Source organism: Anolis carolinensis, chromosome 5, assembly GCF_035594765.1.
Source record: "Anolis carolinensis isolate JA03-04 chromosome 5, rAnoCar3.1.pri, whole genome shotgun sequence".
NCBI classification, from domain to species: domain Eukaryota; kingdom Metazoa; phylum Chordata; class Lepidosauria; order Squamata; family Dactyloidae; genus Anolis; species Anolis carolinensis.
In genome coordinates this window covers 167,795,404-167,815,654 of record NC_085845.1, presented here as the reverse complement: position 1 = coordinate 167,815,654, position 20,251 = coordinate 167,795,404, and the positions used below count along the sequence as shown (strand labels likewise).

The following is a 20,251-nucleotide window of genomic DNA, read 5'->3' as shown; positions in this document are numbered from 1 at the left end:
CGGGCTTTGCAGACTCACATATGTTATTCATTTATTCTACCTTTCCCTCCTCACTCCATTTCATCTAATTGCACCCTGCATGTATGAGAGAGACTCTTTTAAAAATTATTATGTCTTTTTTGGAACAGGATGACAAAACTTTCCCCCATTTTTACTAGATTTGCCAAACATTAATACTCCCTTACCACATAACTTCTATCAGGATCAGCCAATAACTAGCAAGAATGATCAGAGTTACACAATTTAGAGAAGAAAACAGCTTGCTTGCTTGGTCATACTTAGGACTAGGCAGGGCTATGCTTTTTCTACTCTGAGCGCTTCGTAAAGTCACAAGGCATCATCCAACTGAAGAGGGTAACAATCTGAGTACCATAAAAGCTAAGCAATGATGATGACCTAGCATACTTCTGACTGATAATTCCTGGGGGGGGGGGGGGGGGGGTCAACTACATAGGGACTTTTGTGGTCCAATTTGGCTTCTTCCTTCTATTGGAAAGTGCTCCAAACAAAATCTCTACACTATCTACATGACTTTGTTCACTGGAGAAAGACAGAGGCTTATAATGAGAGCAGCATGAGCCTTTCTACCTATACATTTGTATTGTAACAGTGTGTTGATTTTCCAGTTGGACACCCATAAGCTTGGGTCCCAACTGCCATTAAACCAATTGCTTAGTGTCTTGTGCTTATTTTATATTCTGATGCCTAGTAGCATCTTATTCTGTGAAGAAATCTTTCCCGCAGATATACTGTGGACATTGGCATGCTGAGTAAGCTAGGATGCCTTAATCTTTTCTGGTGAGATTACTCTGGTTCCACATGTATCCAGTTCTATCACACAAACACACTGAAACCAGTGCCCGAAAATGTTGTGGTTTTTGGTCTACAACTTCCAGAATGACAATGGCAGTTGCACTAATACTGCTGTGCACATGTCTCCATTTATGTGCTTCTGTGCTTTGTTAATACTCTTCCTATCAACATCTCTAAGGCTCTGTCAGATGTTTCTGAATGAAAGATACCTCAATATTTTCTTAGCATAATGTCTCAGACCCAAATCATTAAAATTGGTCCTGCTTACTAACATATAAATGTCTGAGTTCACTTGTGCTGTTATGATATAAAGGGCATGGGGGTGGGAGGGAAGGATCCCAGAAATGCCAGGAGAATGTTGCAGTCTAATAAAAGCAATTTACAACTCCACCTGCACCAGCACAAGAGTATGAAAAGTATGCACACCTTCTACCTGACCCATGCCTTGAGGGTTTTCATGTGGTCTCACCCCACTGTAAGATACAGATAAATCTCACCGCCTGGAACAGAAAACAACTAAAAGAAAACCTTGACTACATCTGTAGTGTTCAGTGACAAGATCAGAGTCCAACCCACAGATCTGGTATTCAGAAAAAGTGAGACACTGTCAGTTTCACCCAAGACAATGAAATATTTCATGTTAAGCAGGATTGCATTTAGTCTGATGAGTCAAGGGAAAACACTTGCATGAAGACATTTTGTCATGACTGACAAAAATTAACTCTATTTTCCCATTTCTCAAAAGAAACTAGTTGCATTAAAACTGTGCATGCTGCAAGTTGATCTGTGAGACTTTCCTCCCATTTACCTTCTTATTGTCTCAAAACTGATAATAGAATATGAGACAATGGCATGTGACAAAGCAATTAGCTTTTGAACCTTATGATTTTTCTCCTCCATTATTACATCCCTGTAACAAGAAAAATATCTAAAATCTTCTTAAGCCATGATTTGATCATCTTATATTGGTCACCCTGTTTGAGCAGGACACACGCGAGACCAGAGAATGCTATGAAACTAGACTGTGAGAGATAGATGCCTTAATCTTTTCATGTTTTGGGGGGAATTGGAAGTAATCCTGGGGAACATCATAAATATGCCATATGGCCATGGTGGAAATTATATGACCCTTTCAATGTTGTTGAACTTTAGCTCTCAACTATCTTCACCATTGGCCATGTTGGATAAGCGCTGCTGGGGTTTGCAATCCAACAATATCTAGAGACACAGGCTGGGTATAGGGCCTTGATGCATCTTAATCCAGCCTTGGTCACAGTGCCACCTGTCAGCCAGTTTCTGTCTATACTCCCCTTACTGCTGCAGTAGCTTGATAGAGAAAGAAATGGGAAATGGGAGAGAGGGAAATAGAGAGAAGAGAATGGTCACAGAGATGAAAGACTCTGTAGAAGGCAGAGTAACAGAAAGAGAGGTGGGCAGTGGAAGGAGAAGATAATTGGTTAGAAAGACAAGAAAGAATGAGAAAGATGAACATCTACCAGGGACCAAGAGAATGAAGTGATGGAGGGGAGAGGTGGGGAGGGGAGGAGAGGAGGTGTGTATGTGTGTTAGCTGCTGCACAGCCCTAGATTTGTTCTCATATGTAGGTTAGATATCATGGGTAATGGGCACACACACTGATTCAGCTGCTGAGAGCTGGCGCTGAGCCCAAGGCAAGACCATCCTCTCCCTTAATCATCTTACAAACCAAATGCAATCACTTGTTCTGAAAATGTTACATGGCTTTATGTTTTAATTTGCATTGGGGTGGGGGATTTATACACAACTATCTGTATGAGATAGTTAATATGTATTTGGCACTTATCGAAGACTTTGATATGCTGAGATTTAGCCATAGACATGATAGCCACTCTTTGGTCTGCTGAAATACCAACATGCTGAGATTTAGCCATAGACATAATAGCCACCCTCTGGTCTGCTGAAATACCAACATTTACTTTGTAAGAGGCTGTTTGCTTTTGCACTATCCTAGCCAACAAAGGCTCAAAGTGTCAGGGATTTTACCCCACTATCTCCTTCCTCTCTTTCCACCTAAATACCCTGAAAGCACCAGAAGTTAAGTAGGGTAAACATGGGTTAGATTTTTTATGCAAGACCACCAAAGAATATTAGATGTTGTGAGTTATGTTTCAGAAGAAGGCAACAGCAAACCACTTCTGAGTACTTATCTGAGCAAAACCTGTGAGATTTCCCAAAATCAATAGGTGACTTGAAGACACGTACATAGCACCATTGTCCATAGTTTTATCTACCTGCATCTGACAAAATATATTCTTTCTAGGAATGTTCTAGGTCATTCAGGCAATTCTATCATATGCTTCCTCTAGAAGTTACCCTGGAAAACTTAGCAATTTCCTAGAGATGATACTTGTTTAGGTATGTTCTAGGTTTTCCAGAGTGACTTTGTGGTATATTCTGTCAGAAGTCATTCATTACAAAAGACATGCTATTACCCACAGGGCCATAGTGTTTCCTTCCTCCTCAGTCCTGCACATAGATATAAAGGACCAGAGAGTAGCTTTCTTCTGTGCCTCTCTCACAAAACTGACTAGCGGGGGGGGGGGGGGGGGGGGGAGGGACTAGCTCCGATTCAAAAGAATGAGTAATAGAGCAAAGAGTAGCTTAAATCAAAGACGAGGACATTTGGAAATTAAAGAGATGAATCAAAACCAAGAGCAAATACATGGAAAGATTTGTGACATGGCAAGTACCGCATGCCTCCCCCAGTAAAATATGCCATTAATCTCAAAATCAGTATAGTTGCATTTGGGATTCTTGGATCATTTATGCCCACACTGCCACCAGCCATCTGCTGAAAGGAAGAAAAAGTCAAATGTATGCCTTTATCTCCTTATTCTCTCTATCTCCTGGGGAAACAAGATTTTGAACATGTTTTCCTTTGGTGTTACACCAGTTTCCAATACGTCAATATTGGAGTTATGAAGGTCCAGAGGGGAAACTTCCACATTAATAAATGTGCTGGATGTCATAAAAGAGTAGAAAATGGTGGCTAAAGATTCCAATCCAATCTCTACCAACTTTATCAGTAAGTAGTTTCTGTTTTTCCCTCAGACCAGAAGAAACACAACCAGTTAGAACAAACCACCCTGAGCCAAATGGACAAAGAAGGGAAGAGAAGAGTTCTTCCCAAAAAGGAGTGCAACTTCCATCATGCTGGTTGGGATAACTGGGAATGACATTAGTTGTGGTCCAAAATATATGGAGGTCTTCATCCTGAGGCAAGACCTAATACTAGGCAACTTCCTATGACTTGTGAATGAAGTCCCATTCTGGATTTCCTTCTTTTCACAGGAAGTAACTGAGTTTCGTTGTGAGTCTTGTTTAGGATGTATGACTACAAAACAGCTGATCTGAGAGAAGGATCTTGCTGTCTACTGACTCATTTATCATAAAAGTTACAGAGATGGTGATGGCTTTGAGGACGAACCCTTTACCTTCGAGTTGACAGTTGGAAGAGGCTGAAAGAGGTGGAAGCTCCTTCTTTGGGCTCTTTTAAACAGAGGCTAGATGGCCATCTATCAGGGGTACTTTGTGCTTTTCCTTCATGGCAGGGGTTGGAATGAATGGTCCATGTGGTCTCTTCCAACTCTATTATTCTATGATTCCAAAATCCAAAAGACAAAGTACAATCAAGCCCATTTAGTACAAAAATAGAGTACAATGAAGGCCAACAGCATGAGATTTTCTCCTCCAGTCTCTTATTGTCTGTTCCCACCTTCAGGAATGGCACAGATGTGCTACTACAGGCAGCTTGTACACTCTGTCCTTGATACTTTAACATGACTTGGCAAGCAAGTTCGTTCAAGAGCAAGATAGAACCCCTGGGAGCTTTAGGGCTTTTTGATTTATGAGGAGTAATTAGAAGGATCCAAGTATGCACTCTCTGTGTACATACAATGGCTTGGGGCAAAGTATGCTGAACTGCCCAGGAGTATGCAAACATCCACCATTTAGAGGGGGCTCAAGGCAAACAGGAACTGGATGGGTCCCTAAGTTGACTGAACAAGTTCAGGGCTGGTTAGCAAAAGCAGTTTCCTCGAAGGGAAACCCATAAAGAAATGGCACAGTCTCCTGAGGGAAAAAGTGGAAAACCCCCCTTTCGCTTGCCAACCCTCATGTCTGAGGGGAATATGAGCAACTCTTCTAAAAAGCCGGCTGGAGGGAAGAGCTTTGCTCTAGCTTGCAGTAAGTGGGGAATGGAAAACATGAGATATGTCTCGGGTTCCCAGCTCCAGTGATTACTGTGATTCATCCAGAGAATGGGTGACTCTCGATTGCAAAGGCAAGATGTGCCAAGCAGCTGGCATTTTCTCAAAAAGAAAAAGAAAAAGACAGAGGCAGCCCTGAAGCACTGAGCCATGTGAGAGGTTCAACAGAAACTCCAAAGCGCTCTCTTTCTCTCTCACGGGCAGAGATCGGCTCTCTTTCTCATTCTCTCTCTCTTGGCAGAAGGGAGGGGCAGAGGCAAGCTACAGCCTAGGGCCTGGAAGCCAGCCAAGAGCAACCACGGGAGGAAAACACTGTACTTCTTTGCACCCGCCTGTATCCCCAGAAGTGCAAAGAAGAGAGAGGGAAGGAACAGAAAGTAGGAACAAAAGAAGCGGGGAGCTGGGGTGAATGAAGGCCACCCAGAGCACTTTCTTAAATTCAGATAGTGTGCTACGTAGTGGCTGTTTTGGGCACGATTTACCCAGAGTCCCCCTGCCAGCACAGAGTTGTAATGCAAAACAACTGCTTCTCAAGCTCTGATTTAAAAATTAGACTTGTCTTCCTGCAAAAACCTGTGTAACTCAGGAAAGTTTAGGTTTATATGTCACACCTATTGGTTGCACTTAGGGTTGCAAGATCTCAGAGCTGGACCTCGTTTTTGCAGTTTATGGGGGCCAGAAAATTGAGGATCGTGAGTATTGCCTTGAAAAGTGCACACACACACACAGACACACACACACACACACATATATATCCATTCCTCATTTCTTAAGTTTTTTGGCATTTTACTTGAATGGCATCCTCTCTGCCGCTGTGGTTGCTCTGTAAGTTGTCGCATTTCATGACTTCACCAAGACACATTCTCTGTGGAGGCACAAAAGGGTCATCTCTAAGTTTCAGGTTTTGGACCAGAAATCTTAGGTCCTGGGATAGCTTTGACCTGGTAACCATAAGCTGCATTATATATTAAAAGGCCCTTGTTTTGTCCTCAGTACAATGACAGAGAAAACACAAGGAGAAGGAGAAAAGCATATTAGCGTATGAACTAATGGGCCCAGGAGAGTACCACATTTTCAGCACTGGACTGTCCCTTATGAAATATGACCACATGTTCCCATGTATTACCAGGGGAAACTAAAACTATTACTCCCATATTTCCTTACAATTGTCTGAAAAAGATCAGAGACAAAGGTCTCTCACATGGAGCTCTCTTCTGAGTTATCCCTTTTTTGTTTCATTTTCTGTTCTGGCTTGTGCATATGCTTCAACATTTCACAGGTGAAAACAGCCAGTGTGGCCAAGCCACACTGGAGTGTCGCCAAGATGACAAAAGATCAGTGAGGGAGAAAAGACAAACTAGAAGGGGCACAAGTACTTTGCTTTTGCCCAAGTTTACAGGGAAGGGCAAACCTCTGCTCCCTCTTCTCCTCTTTCTACCACTGAGTTAATTGGGTGCAAATTAGTTTTACACTTTAAGCTCAGTTTATAGCCATTGGTTTAAGCTGAAGACAAAAAAGAGAAATCCAGGAGGCGAGAATAATTGGGACATCTGAAAATCTGCTAAAAAAAATGGGATAACACAGGATTGATTGGGATTGTCACAAGTCACACCCACATCTTTCAGAAAAGGACTCAGAGACCTTATTTGTGCTTCAGCACAGAGATACCAAAACAATACTTCTCCAAAAGGAAATCCAACAGAAAGTGGGATAAGCATACACTCATTAATAATTTCATCTTTCTTGCAGACTCATCTGATATGGAAATTCTGATCATACCATTTTAATCCATATCCCACGGCCATCTCTGGAGGACAGAAATAGTGATACTGCAGCCATTGTTTCCCATGTTGCTGGAGTTTTCAGAGATATAGAAGTAAAACACAGGAAGCTGTGTTTTCGTAGCCTGAAAATGCACCATCTCTTTAGCACATGACTACAGCCCCCGGTGGCGCAGCTGAACTTGCTGACCAAAAGGTCAGTGGTTTGAATCTGGGGAGCGGAGTGAGCTCCCACTGTTAGCCCCAGCTTCTGCCAACCTAGCAGTTTGAAAACATGCAAATGTGAGTAGATCAATAGGTACCTCTCTGGTGGGAAGGTAACAGCACTCCATGCAGTCATGCCGGCTACATAATCTTAGAGGTCTTTACGGACAATGGCGGCTCTTCAGCTTAGAAATGGAGATGAGCACCAACCCCCAGAGTTGGACACGACTGGACTTAATGTCAGGGGGAAACCTTTATCTTTACCTTACAGCCTATGGCCCTACCCTGTCTCTTGTGTCCTTTATAGAGAAAACAGAGAGGAACTGATTTCAGAGGCCAGGATGTCAAAGGTTCAGCGTTCAACAGTAACTATTGTTGGTCCAATGGAATCCTTTATAGAATGGGCTTTTTCATTTCATCCTATCAATATAAGTTGACCATCTCCATTCTTATGGGGAAAGAACACAAGCCAAGTTTCTCCAGGAACAAAAGCCAACTGGATTGGCAGTTCAACTTTATTTTAGAATAGGTGACAACCATGAATAGGGCAATGGGCTATCTGTGGAGCACATGGAAAGCTATGTGCTAGAACTTCCAGGGACACTACTGCTGCTCTCCTTCTCTCAACATCTGCTGCCAGAAGTGGCAACCTCAGGCTATGTAACAACAGGGCCAACATGTAATTGAAAGTAATGTTCAGAATAGCCGTTGTGTAAAAAAGAATTGAAACCTTTACTTTTCTTTGGGATAATAGAAATGAAGCAAGAGCAGAACTGATTTAAGAGGGAAACCAGTACATTTATTTGAACTGGAGGTTATGGTTTCAAATTTCAACCATCAGCTCAGCAGGGTGGTCTTTGGCAATATATACTCTCAGTTTGAGTGCCTTCCCTGTCCATGTGTCTAGTACAATTATGAGCTTAGTCTGCAATATAGAACTATTGTCATTGTTGGTGAAATAACCTAAACAAAGCACAGGAGTTTGTCTTCTGATTATCGAGTGCTTCCATAGAGCAAGGATTTCCCCCTGCTTCTTACTTCTCTTACATGATTTTTATGATGTCAAAATAGTAATAGGTGGGGAGTAAAATTTGATCTGTTCCGATTAGAACTGACTGGTGCAACCAGTCTCTCACTGTAAAAATAGTTCTGAAAACAGGCAATGTAGCTTTTGGCTGTAGCCCCACTACAAGTAGTTACACGTACATGCCCCACCTCTGGCTTGGGTATGGCAATAAAAACATATATGTTTTCATAACTGGGGCTGGATTGTTGTTTTTTTTTCTCAACCAGACTAGTAAAAACATTTAAGCAAGAAAAAAACATATTGCATGCTATGAAATATAAACAGTTTTGGAAAAAGGGCAAGAAACTGCCCTCAAGGTTCATCAAAAATACCACATATCGTGCTACTTCTCAGGTTTGCCGATTTCTAGCCAGGCCTTGCAATGCTGGTTTTAAGAGAGGCTTGCAAACAGGCCTTCAGAAGTTACAGGTTGAAAGCAATTTCCCCCTAATATATAGCCTACTTCCATATAGAAAAATTAGACTGAAAGACACATATCTTGCCTTAAAGTAAATCCTCCTCACTGCCTGCATCCATGGCTACTTTAACAGTTATTTTATCTAGAGCAATTAACAGGTGTTGACAGTCTTTCTAGCCTTGCATGAAAAAACTTCCCTGGGCAGTTGCTGAGGTCATGATCACATAGATGAGGGGCAACGCGACAGTCCCAGCGCCCTGCCTCATCCATAGAGACACTTCCCCATCACATATGGGGAAACTTTGCAGTGGAGCTTCCACCCGCACTGGCCCCGTTGAGTTAAATGGAACATGGGAAGGATCCTGTGTTCTGAGGGCAGCGTCATAGAAAGCTTGTGCCACAGTAGAGCCATGGAACCCTGCTGGAAGTGAGCCTGTGTCATCTGATGGGTGGTGTGGGGTTCCATGGCCCAACTGGGGTTAAAGTGTCCTATTACACTGCTGAAGGCTCATCTGATGAGGTCAAAAAAATAAATAAAGCACAGCTGAAGATGCTGGTTGAAAAGTTAGGAACCATGTGATTTGAAAGATCAAACTGGAGTGAGAGTTGTCCCAGTCTGGATTGCCTAAGTATTTTTCTCTGGGGCATTTCAGTTAACAATGTGTACAAAATTTGACAAGAACGTGCTCTGCAAACATTTACCCTACAACCTTGTGGAGGAGCTATAGTTCGGTGGTGCAGAACATGTGCTTTTGGATGCAGAACATTCAAGATTCAGTTCTTGACATATTTAGAAAAAACAAGGAAGATTCCTGTTGAAAATCCTAGAGAATCGCTGCTCGACAGTGTAACACTGAGCTAACTGTGCACTGCTATCACCTCTAGCTTCCATTTTCAAAAAATGTTTATACTCCTGATTTTACCCTTAACCTGTAGTGATAACAGGGGCTAAACTGAGACCGTAAGAGACTGGCTTCTGAGTAGGAAATTCTGCCAGAGTGTTCAGGATTTCACAAGCAGTAGAGTTCTTTTTGCCAAATCAAATAAGGATTCTTAATACTGTGATATTATTTGTGTAACAAATAGTATATTTACTAGCTGATTATATGTGCCTGTTTGAGAAGTAAAAATTCCTCTGGTGGGAATTCTGAGATGTCTTCAAATTGACTTTTTCCTCTTTAAAAAATAATAAAAAATAAGACAAAAACATCAAGTACTATAATGAGCTATTTTTAAGATGTCAGAAATTCTTCAAGTTGTAGTAAAATGCATAATACATTATTTTTAAAGGTAACTATATCCAGGCATTGGTACAGAATTGGTTAATGCACATGAGGTGATCTCTCTTATCTGTGTATAATTGCAATGATCCAATTCTGTTTCTGGAGATCCAGAGATTCTCTGGATTTCTCCTTTTGCTCTTTGCTCTCATTTCCAATTGTTTGTTATTCTGTCCCACTCTGATTAGGTTCCTTCTACTGACATCAGCCTACTGACATCATATATGTGGACATTGGACTTTTCCAACAATTCTCAGACTCTGAGCTGAAACTGCAAGAAGGAATGTACATGCTCTTTGCACTCTTCTTTCAAGGGATGTGTCTGCAAAACCCTTGTTACCACCAGTGAGTATTCCCAAGAGTGAGATGGGGAAAATTAGGAATGGTCAGATGAAGATGCTGGATTCCCAAAGTACCTACTTGTGGCTCTACACATCAAAGGATAGAATAGTCCTCCCCTTTTTCATTTTCACTAATGCGAAAGCTCCTGGCTATTAAAAAGCAGAGGCTTTATCCCAAATGTCAGCTGTCAGATGATTTCTGTTTCCTCAGAACAAAATGTGGCCATGATGGAAATGTTTTTGATTTGTGGGAAATCTTTTCCCCCAGCATGAAGCTATGATGGAAACTAAACTGAACTTGGAAGATTTTTTTTTTTGCAGTCCTCTTTCCTGACATGTGATGCACAACATAATTGGGAGGAAGGAGGGAGAGAGAGAGAGAGAAATGTATTGAGCAAATGTACAGATTTTTATAAAAGTCTGAAATGTTAAGCTTTACGTGCCTGTCCTTCAAGCAACCTACAAGACTCCTTACAGATTTCTAGATATCCTCCTTTCAAGCAGAATAAATGTTCTTCTCTTCTTTCTCTCTCTTTAATAGATGGAAAATTTGGTGAATAGTAAAATTTTGGTCCAGACTTGGCACAATCAGCACAACAAGATGGGGGGAAATGATTGCATGTGGAGGCCCTCATTTACTCTCCCTGGTCATCTCCATATTCCTCAAATTTTGGCATACCAGAAAATAAGACACGGATAACTGTTAATGCTAGAACTCTCATATTGGCTGATTTTGCATTCCATTAGTAACTTTGCCTGCTTGTTCAGCAACCTAGTGCTCTCTAGATGTGCGAGATTATAGTTCCCATCACCTCTACATGACTATGCTAGCATGGTGGATGGGAGTTGTTGCAGCCTAGGGAGGCTGTTCTTCTTCCCTTCATTCATCATTTCCTCCCCTCACACACACGCACACACACACACATGTATGAGTTAGTGTTGCTCTACATGGAATGCAATTTGTTGTAATTTTCCTTTTGAACTGCTAATGGTCAGATAGTGGTGCCAGAATGAAAATCTAGATAGCAGTTCATTTTAGAAGAAAGCTGCAGTTGTAGATCTACAGATATATGTAATCTAGCTCCATTAGTTTCTCGTACTTCTGCAAGCCAATATGGCAAAATACTTCACCTTAGCACAGGAATCAAGAGATATTTCCAAGAGGCTTTGAGAGGCTTACAGAATAGCTGTGATCGATCTCACTATTGTTCTAGAGAGGTGCAAAGGTAAGAATTGACAAAAGCTTGAGCCTGCTAAGCCTCATCAGAAAGCAGTCTATGTCCCATTTGATAAAAGCATCCACTTTTCATGTATGCTAGATGCAATCAGGTCTCAATTATTCATTTATGTTTCCAACCTTGTTGAAAACCCATCCTTACATTTTTCAAAAGTCAGGAGTGGAAACAAGAAAAACCCATTTCTAAAACTATAATATATTACAATACATATGGGTGTACGCTTTATGTGTTTCAACAGTTACATCCCACCTTTACATTAATATTTGTGTAATATTCGTGTAAAGTCAAGGTGGCTTATATAAAGAATCAATTAAAATGTCAATAAAGGCAATGTTAGCTGTATAAATGGAAAGAAAGCAGACTCACAATAAAAAAATATCAACCACAAAATACTAACAACCATGTTAATGCATTTGTTTGACAGGGGAATTATGAAAATATTAGCCTTTTTAGTGAAAAAACCCCCACATTTGTTCTCAAGTAGTATCTGAAACCCATGTGATGAGGGCAATGGGTGAGCAGCCCAGGTACAGGGTTTCAAAACTGTAGAACTACTATGGAGGAGACACGTTTCCCAGCTATCACCTGCTTCTTTTTGAAAAGAAGATATCCAGAGAAAGGCTAATGAGGAGATGAAGTTGTGTGGGACAAGTTAGTGTGTTAAGTCATCTGTCATTTAAAGAACGATAACAGAACATAGGCCAAATTAAGTAATGACATCTCAAGAAAGCTTGTGGAAATGGATGCTAGCGATTACTGGTTCACATCTATGGCTTTCAACCATGACAGATAAAGTTCAGAAGGATTTCATTTCTGAAAACCAGATGCTGGGATGAACTGTAGGAGAAAAAATGTAGCTTCCCTAAAGAGTCTAACTGATCACAGTTGGAAACAGCTTGCTTGAAAAACTCTAATCTAGTACAGAAAAAGAGATTGCACTTAAACATTAAGAAAAATACATTATGATGGTAAAAGTTGTTTAGCTCTGGAATACACTGTCTTGGAGTATGGAGAAATCTGCGGCTTTGCAGGTTTTTAAAACAGAGACAGGATGGCTATTTGTCAGGAATACTTTAATTGTGTATTCCTGAATGGCAGGTGTGGTCATTGTGGTCTCTTCTATCTCTACAATTCTATGAAACTACGTTCTTGGACTACAACTTCCAAACCAAACCTTATTACCAGGCTTTACAAGCCAGTGACTATTGTATGAAGGATTCTAGAAGTTATAGTTCTAAATACCATCTCATGGCCTGAAGTGAAAGGTCCCTTTGCATATCCAGTATGGCAGTTGTTAAATAGCAGATAAAGGCAGCAAATAGGTTGGCTCTGCTCGCAGCCATGTGATGTTGCTTGAGGAAGATTGAATTTCCCTTCCTCCTCCTACATGCTAGAATCATCTGAAATATTCTGGCACACCATCATCTTTGCATTCATATAGGAATCCCTCTGTCATGCGCCACTGCATGTGTGAAGAACCACCACTTAGTCATCATGGCTGAACTCTACATGATGGGAGGCACAACAACATGATGCAAATGTTAGGGGAGAAACCATCCCTGTGCTAAAGAGTTACTCTTACTGCCCATGAAATCCATCCAGCAGCCATCTAGCCTTGCTTCACTTTTAAAACATGAAAGGGAAGGTGATATTAGAAGCCAGAAAGAAGTTTCCTTACTGTCTCTTAGTACCAAATTGAATTAATAAGAGATTAGGACAGAGATGATAAGAATGCAATCGTTCAGGCATTGTGGATCATAACTTGCAGCCCAACAAAATCTGGAGGGTGGCTTAATTCCCACTCCTTGATGGGGGTGCAAACCAAAGTGATATTGCAGGACTTTCAAAAAAGGATAGCAGCCACCAAACTTTTCCAACCTTTGCTGAAAAGTGTATTTTAGGTTCACCACATCAATAAAACAGGCATATTAACTACATCAACTGTAATGCGCATTCATTTTAACAACATGTCTTCTTGCTTCTTTTTTAGCTCAAATCCATTACAACATATACTAATAAGTATCAAGGGAATCATGCATACAACTACTGTTATACAGACATTTGGAAATTATCCCCCCCCCCCCCCGAAAAAAAATCACTGGATTGCACCTTCATGTTTCTTTCTAAAATGTCCTAATCCTTTCAATACAGGCATGCCATAACCAACAGAGTAGGACCCCAAGCTTTAGTATGTATTATTCATATTGCTCTTATCAATAATTATGTATTAATGATATTCCCAAGGATGAAGGTTGGGGACCATTGTTAGAGGGTCTTAAATCATTGCCTATATAGCTTAAAAGTTCTGCTCTGCCATGTCATCTGAGTCATTTGCATTTAAGGCCAAACTCTATAATACTAGATCATATCAATTTCACTTCTTGCCTGGCATCTTTTCCTACAATAGGGTTAGAATCCAACTACGAAATCTAGATCATCCTTCCTCTTGGAATGTTGAACTATGATTCCTGTCATCCCCAGCCAGCTTCCTGGTGAATTGTAGTCCAGCCCACCTGGAAGGGATTGCCAAAGTGACTGCATAGAAGCAATGAAATTACATCAAGTGAACATTTCATTCTCTTCATTGTGTGTGCAATGAAAGAACTCCCCACTTAATGGAAACATTGAAATGGCCCATACCTAGGAAAAGCAACATTCCTTTTGGCATCATGCAGATCTATTCAAACAAATTCTTACCACTTCAATTACAAGTGGTGCTGATAACATATTAACAGGCTTCCTATTTAAAGAGCAATAATGTTGTCATTAATCAAGAAACTTTCAGGCAATCAGCTCATTGAAGCTTATTGAAAGCAGGTTTCATTGCGAACCTATGCATACTTCTAATGCAAATGTTCAAAGCCTGGAAAAGTTACTTTTTTGGACTACAACTCCCCAGGTTTCTCTACCAATATGTGTACTGGCCATGTTGATTGTAAGATTCTAGGAGTTTTGCTCCAAAAGAATAACTTTTTCAAACTCTGGAAAAGTCCTCATAGGAATAAGAAATCTGTTTCTGAAAAATCTTGCAGTAATAAAATGATATTTTTTGTTTTGGAATATGGCAGCCTCCAGGCTGGAAAGAAAAGCAATAGTCAAAGTAGCAGCCTAGTCCAAGTAGACATTATCCCCTGTATAGTTACTCAACTGCTTGGATGCCATCCAGTTAATAATATTAACTAATTAAATGCACTTTATATACATGATTCTTGGTAGATGTATTGAAAGGTTCATATCAGTTACTTACAGCAATAATGCCAGTTACAATGTGAAATGCCACCATGAGCTTTATACAATCTATATTCAAATCAGATACTAATGTATCCATTAACTAATTAATACCTCCAGTAGTATAAACACAACACACATTCATTAATCACTGTTTGAAGATACAACAAAAATTGCAGAGGGCATGGGAGAGGTAAATATGCCAAGATAGATTGTTTCTATATATTTTAATTTTTAATCCTAAAATTAAGAATATAATTACAAAAATATGCCAAACGCAGTCATCCATTAACAACTCAAATATATCAAGCTATATATCCCCTCTGTGTGTAGTAGCTATTATCAGTTGCTACATTCCTGTAATGTATTAATATGTGCTCTACCAAAAATCCAGTTGATTAGTTGGAAGTACATTTTCCTTATTCAGTTCTTGAACACACTATTAAAAATTAGTAAAAAAGTTTTTACAAACTGTCCTCCTGTATTTTTCCCTTTCACCATGTGAAAATCATTGGTTAATTTTTCTGCAAGTGCAGTGGTACATTCTGTTAAGATTATCTCTGAAATAAGAGTCCTTGGGCTGGGACATCTTTCCTAAATCTATTTTGCAGCCAGATAAGTCTCGTAAATCTAGGTGGATCCATCCCACCTAAAATATCTTCATTCGCCTCCTTTTAAAAAGTGAAAACTTATCATTGTTACCACTTTTGCTGCAAGAACAGTGTTGGCATCATTTTTGCTCTCTGTTTGCAACTCAGCTTCTTATTATTTATAGTGGTTGGGATGAAATGCAGTGGTAGACCAGACCTGCTTAGCAAATAGGGCACATAGATCAGTACAAGGACAATATCTCAGTCCAGTACAAATTTGTGGTGCAAACTCACAACCTGATTCTTCCAGATTTTCTGTGCTGAAATGAAGCGAGGCTGCTCCAGATGGTGTACATGTGCACTGTGATCTTACTTTTGGCAGTTTGAAACAGCTTCAGAAACTTTGGCTGAAGTTTCATTAGTCTAAAAAAAGTTTTAGCCACCAGAAAATGTTAGCATGTCACCATAAAGGAATGTGGCAATTCCTCTCTCCTGTTCTAGCAGACACACGTGGGGCTCTGCCATCCCTTTCGCCCTACGGAGTAAACATTCATGCCTTATTTGTCACCACTCAGCAAAGAAGCTCTTAAGTAGTGACACTTCTGTCTCTGGCTCCTGCAAGAAATGTGACTGAAGGGACCTCTTCAGTCAAATCACACAACACAAGCTCAAGGAAGCCAACTAAGAACTATTGAGTTCAGTGGGACGTATTCCCAGGTAATTATGGAGAGAGCTGCATTGCCTGAATAGGTTAAAATGGAGATTTTTTAAGAAAGTTTGATGGGGAAAGCATCTGTTTCTAGCTTAAAAGTAAAAAAAAAAATCACAAGTTCATAGACATGTGCAGGCACATATGTTTAAAAAAAGCAGCCTTACCTTGGCGAAAGAGGTCTTTTGTGGAAGGAGCTTTCTTGTACTCACTCCGGCTGCCTTGAAACCCAGAGGTTCAGTGAAGGCAACACCCAGGCTGGCAGGGTTATAAGTTTTCCCCTGCTGGTGTATTGGGATGTCCAACGGGGTGGTGTCTTTTGACTGTGTTTAAAAAAAAGTTTCTATGAATCAGTCTGGCTTTAAAGGGGGAAAAAAATAATACGCTACGCCCAGCTTCCTTGGCTGCGAGCCAGAAGTGGCTGGGTGGGAACCAGCAATTGCACAGTCTCCTTTTCTCCGTGACTCAGTGCAAGGAGAGCAGCCGCCACAGGAGCCTGTTTAAGAAGAGGTGGTGAGTAAGAAGACAAGAGAGAGAGGGATGAGATCCAGGCTGGGTCTGTTTAGACAAACTAGAGTTCTGGTTGCCAACCATAAAAAAAGAAAAAAATGCAGTTACAAATGTGGTAACAATGCAAAAAGGATACAGTGCACACAAACAGATGAACAACTGCTTGGGTACAGAAGTTGGTGATGAATTTCTTCACATGAGTCATTTATCCAACACCGCCCTTCTCGGCCACAATGTGGAGAAAAGAATGTGTGCCCTTCACAAAGAAACAAATTTGGGGAAACAGTGAACTTTGGGTCACTGGAATGTCAGGTTTCCCAGTGGCAGGGTGTGTCTGTCAGGAAAGTCTGCATGACACACTGGGAGACCAGTTCACATGTTCACCTCCTGAAGATACATAGGCACAGAAATAATTTATGCAGTGAGTTGAATATCTTCGTGTGTCATGCCAACACAACCCCCAACATAGTTTCTCACTTGGCCCCTTAAAAACCCTGTTTCTTCTTGTTACCAACTGTCAATTTGTTTGCCACCTTCCTCTGGACCCAATCCATAGAACTGCTTGGAGAGGAGTGTGCTTCATTTTCTCCCTATTGTATCTGCTTGTATTCTCAAACCGATCAGGAATATAGGCAACCGTCAGGAAGGTAGAGATTAGCAGGGGCACTATACTTAAGTAGAAAAAAAATGAATGCATAGATATAGGATGAGTGACACCTGGTTTGACAAGTACATGTGAAAGGGATCTCTGAATCTTGAGAGATCACAAGCTAAACATGAATCAATAGTATGATGTGGGCAGAAAGGCCAATGCAATTCTAGGCAACATAGACAGAAACTCTAGAAAAGTAGTAAGACCACTCTTTTGTCAGACCTTCCCTGAAATCCTGTATCCTCAGCAAAAGACTGTCTAATATGAATCTTATCCCTAGTCATGTCTCTGCTGATGCATTGCTATGTTGGGTTTTTATGTCATCTTTTTGCTGCTGCTGTTGAGGATCTCGGAAGGTTGCAAAACCTGAGAGCCACATGTGACCCATCACCCAGAAGTTGCCCAGTCCTTGACTCCAACTATGAAAAAGACATCCATGGAAATGCAGCCTGTCTTGTTCACTTTCCAGTGCTCAATAATACTTGTTTGAAAAGAGGATGAGGTACATTATTCAAACCACCAGAAATCCATTTTGTCATGTGAATAAAAAATTATTTCTGAGTTTTCCATGGTGATCATGGAGAATTACTGCAGCTGCCTTGTGATGCTTTTTTAAAAATGTCAGGAGCAACTTGAGAAACTGCAAGTCTCTCCTGATGTGAGAGAATTGTCTGTCTGCAAGGACGTTATCCAGGAGACGCCCGGATGTTTGATGTTTTACCATCCTTGTGGGCGGCTTCTCTCATCTCCCCGCATGGGGAGCTAAAGCTGACAGAGGGAGCTCACCCACTCTCCCCGGACTCGAACCGCTGACCTGCCAGTCAGCAGTCCTGCCGGGACATAGGGTCACCCCAGAGTCTTGGGATGGCTGATGAAAAGGTCCTCTGGGTGACGGTTCTGGCTCACTAGAGTAGTCGCCTGTCATGATCTCCAATCCTTGACATCTCGGGTCGGCTGACAAAGAACAGATGCCAGCCATAAAACGGGCCAGCCATAAAACCTCAATTACTCTCTGGTATGTGAGAGCCCCTATATAGAGGGGCTAAATAGAAAGTTCTAGTATTCTGTACAATAAACCCTTTTGGAATCTACTAGCATGTGTCTTGGTGCTTTCTCTGGTGGAAGACTTACCCACAGCACAACTGGGAGAAGAGAACCCAACATCACCCTTCAGAAGACATTAGTGTCTGTGGTGGATTGTATGGGAGAAGGTGATCCTATAGATAACCTGGACCCAAACCATGCTTTAAAGGTCAAAACCAACACTTTGTACTTTGCCCAGAAACCAGTAGAGTGATGTTAATATAGGTGTAATATGTTCACTCCTAGGCCCCTTCTACACAGCTATATATCTCAGGATCTGATCCCAGATCCTGGGATCTGCTTTAAACTGGATTATCTGATTTAAACTGGATTATATGAGTCTCCACTGCCAGATAATCTGGGATAAGAGGATCAGATCCTGGGATATAGGAGCAGTAGGGAAAGGGCCATAGATGTTTCTGTAACCCAGTGGTTCTCAACTGGGGGTCCCCAGATGTTTTTGGCCTACAACTCCCAGCAATCCCAGCCAGTTTACCAGCTGTTAGGATTTCTGGAAGTTGAAGGCCAAAAACATCTGGGGACCCCAGGTTGAGAACCACTTCATCATATAATACTAGAACCATCTGTGTAAATGCCAACCATTTTCTGCGGAACTAAGCTTTAAATTTGCATATAAACCTACAAAAATGCATTTACGTATGTTGCAACAGCAGAGTTTGATGAAGTTAGCTTTACAACTCTCTCTTCTCTCATTGGCAGAGTAAATACACTCACTAGATCATGTGAATGCCTGATTAATGAAGTTTGCCCTTATTTGACTCTGAGACACAAGATGCAATGAATAGTAGCATGGATAGAGGAATGCATGTTTTTTAAGCGGAAAAGCCCAGGAAGGTCAGTAAATTAGTTGAAAGTACAAATTGTTGCTGTTAAGACTAGAGTTAAACTAGCCACATGGACAACTGTTTGTTACTTTAACATTTATTTGATTGAATATGCTCTCTTTGGTGCATTACACCTCCTCTTCTCTTGGCTAGACAAATAGGGGTGGTTGGTGGGAGGAAAACTCCAGTTCACTCTCAAGGCAAAACTACAAGTTCTGCTCCAGTGTGTCTTCAAAGACTCGTACCATTTCTTTTTCTAAAGCAGGTTTTCAGAGAATCAGGGGGTCCTTATTTATTCCCTTATTTGTCCCTACCCCCATCATGCCACCATCTGCTTCTTCAGCATCTTTTTTACTCCATTGAGAAATCGCAGACTAGCCACTCAGTCATAAACAAAGGCTTGTGAATTTGGACTGGAGGAAAAACAAGCTTGGGGTGGGGTATTTAGGGAAAAACAAAAGTCAAAAGAAAAGTTACATTTTCTTTCCCGTTTCCATATTTCTCTGGTGGATATCTTGCCTCCTTGCTCCCCACTTCAGGGGCCACTTCTTGAAGAGAAGTAGCAACTGAAGAGGAAAGAAAATGACAGAAAATGTTGTTCTATCTGAGTGAGCAGAGTAATTCTGCTGAACTGTTGAAAACAATTTTCTATAGTTTACCAGAAGTCTTGAAAGAATGTGCATTACAGAAACAGTGAAGAAACTGTTTTATTACTGTGCACAAAGTGTGCACAAGGTCTGAAGATACCCATGTGATCTGATATGTTATACAAACATGTGATATCCTTTGGAACATTGTGATGAATTGAATTTGTCATGCATGACCCTTCAGGGCTAGAGATAGGCACTTCCATTGATGCCACAGGATGAAAGAAGGCAACAGTCTTCTCATTTAGTAATGTGGGATGCTTCATTTTTGGATTTACTCAGCATAGGGCTTTCAAGGCAAAAAAATCCTTTGCACTTCCACAGTAGCTGATTAAATCCCTTCCTACTTGTGAGTATCTTCTGGGACTACCCTTCACTTCATTTTCGATTCTCTCATCATAGGGTTTTCAAGGTAAAAGGAATTGACCATTATCTCCAGTATCAACAACAATTAGTTTGAGGGCCACCACTGTCCTTGTCTCTAAGACATCCTTTGCCAGTCTTATCTCTCACTATTGTTGCTGACCAGTACCTTACCCTCAGCACGTTAATGTGTTTGATGCTGATCAACAGTCCTGATTTGGGAGATACTGCCGGTA

General features: G+C 40.9%; 1 protein-coding gene and 1 long non-coding RNA gene across 4 annotated transcripts in view; one reads left to right on the top strand and one right to left on the bottom strand.

Annotated features, from left to right (window-relative positions):
* Positions 1–13,325, top strand: part of LOC103280448 (uncharacterized) — a 200,854-nt gene extending 187,529 nt beyond the window's left edge. For all 3 annotated transcript variants that reach the window (XR_010006823.1, XR_010006825.1, XR_010006819.1), the window contains one exon: positions 9,998–13,325. This is a non-coding gene — a long non-coding RNA (uncharacterized LOC103280448). The remainder of the gene's footprint in view (positions 1–9,997) is intronic.
* The window catches only part of emp1 (epithelial membrane protein 1), a 32,746-nt gene extending 16,531 nt beyond the window's left edge, over positions 1–16,215 (bottom strand). The window contains exon 1 of the mRNA XM_003226635.4: positions 16,083–16,215. The gene's annotated coding sequence lies outside the window, so the exon portion shown is untranslated. The remainder of the gene's footprint in view (positions 1–16,082) is intronic.
* Positions 16,216–20,251: the final 4,036 nt, after the last annotated feature.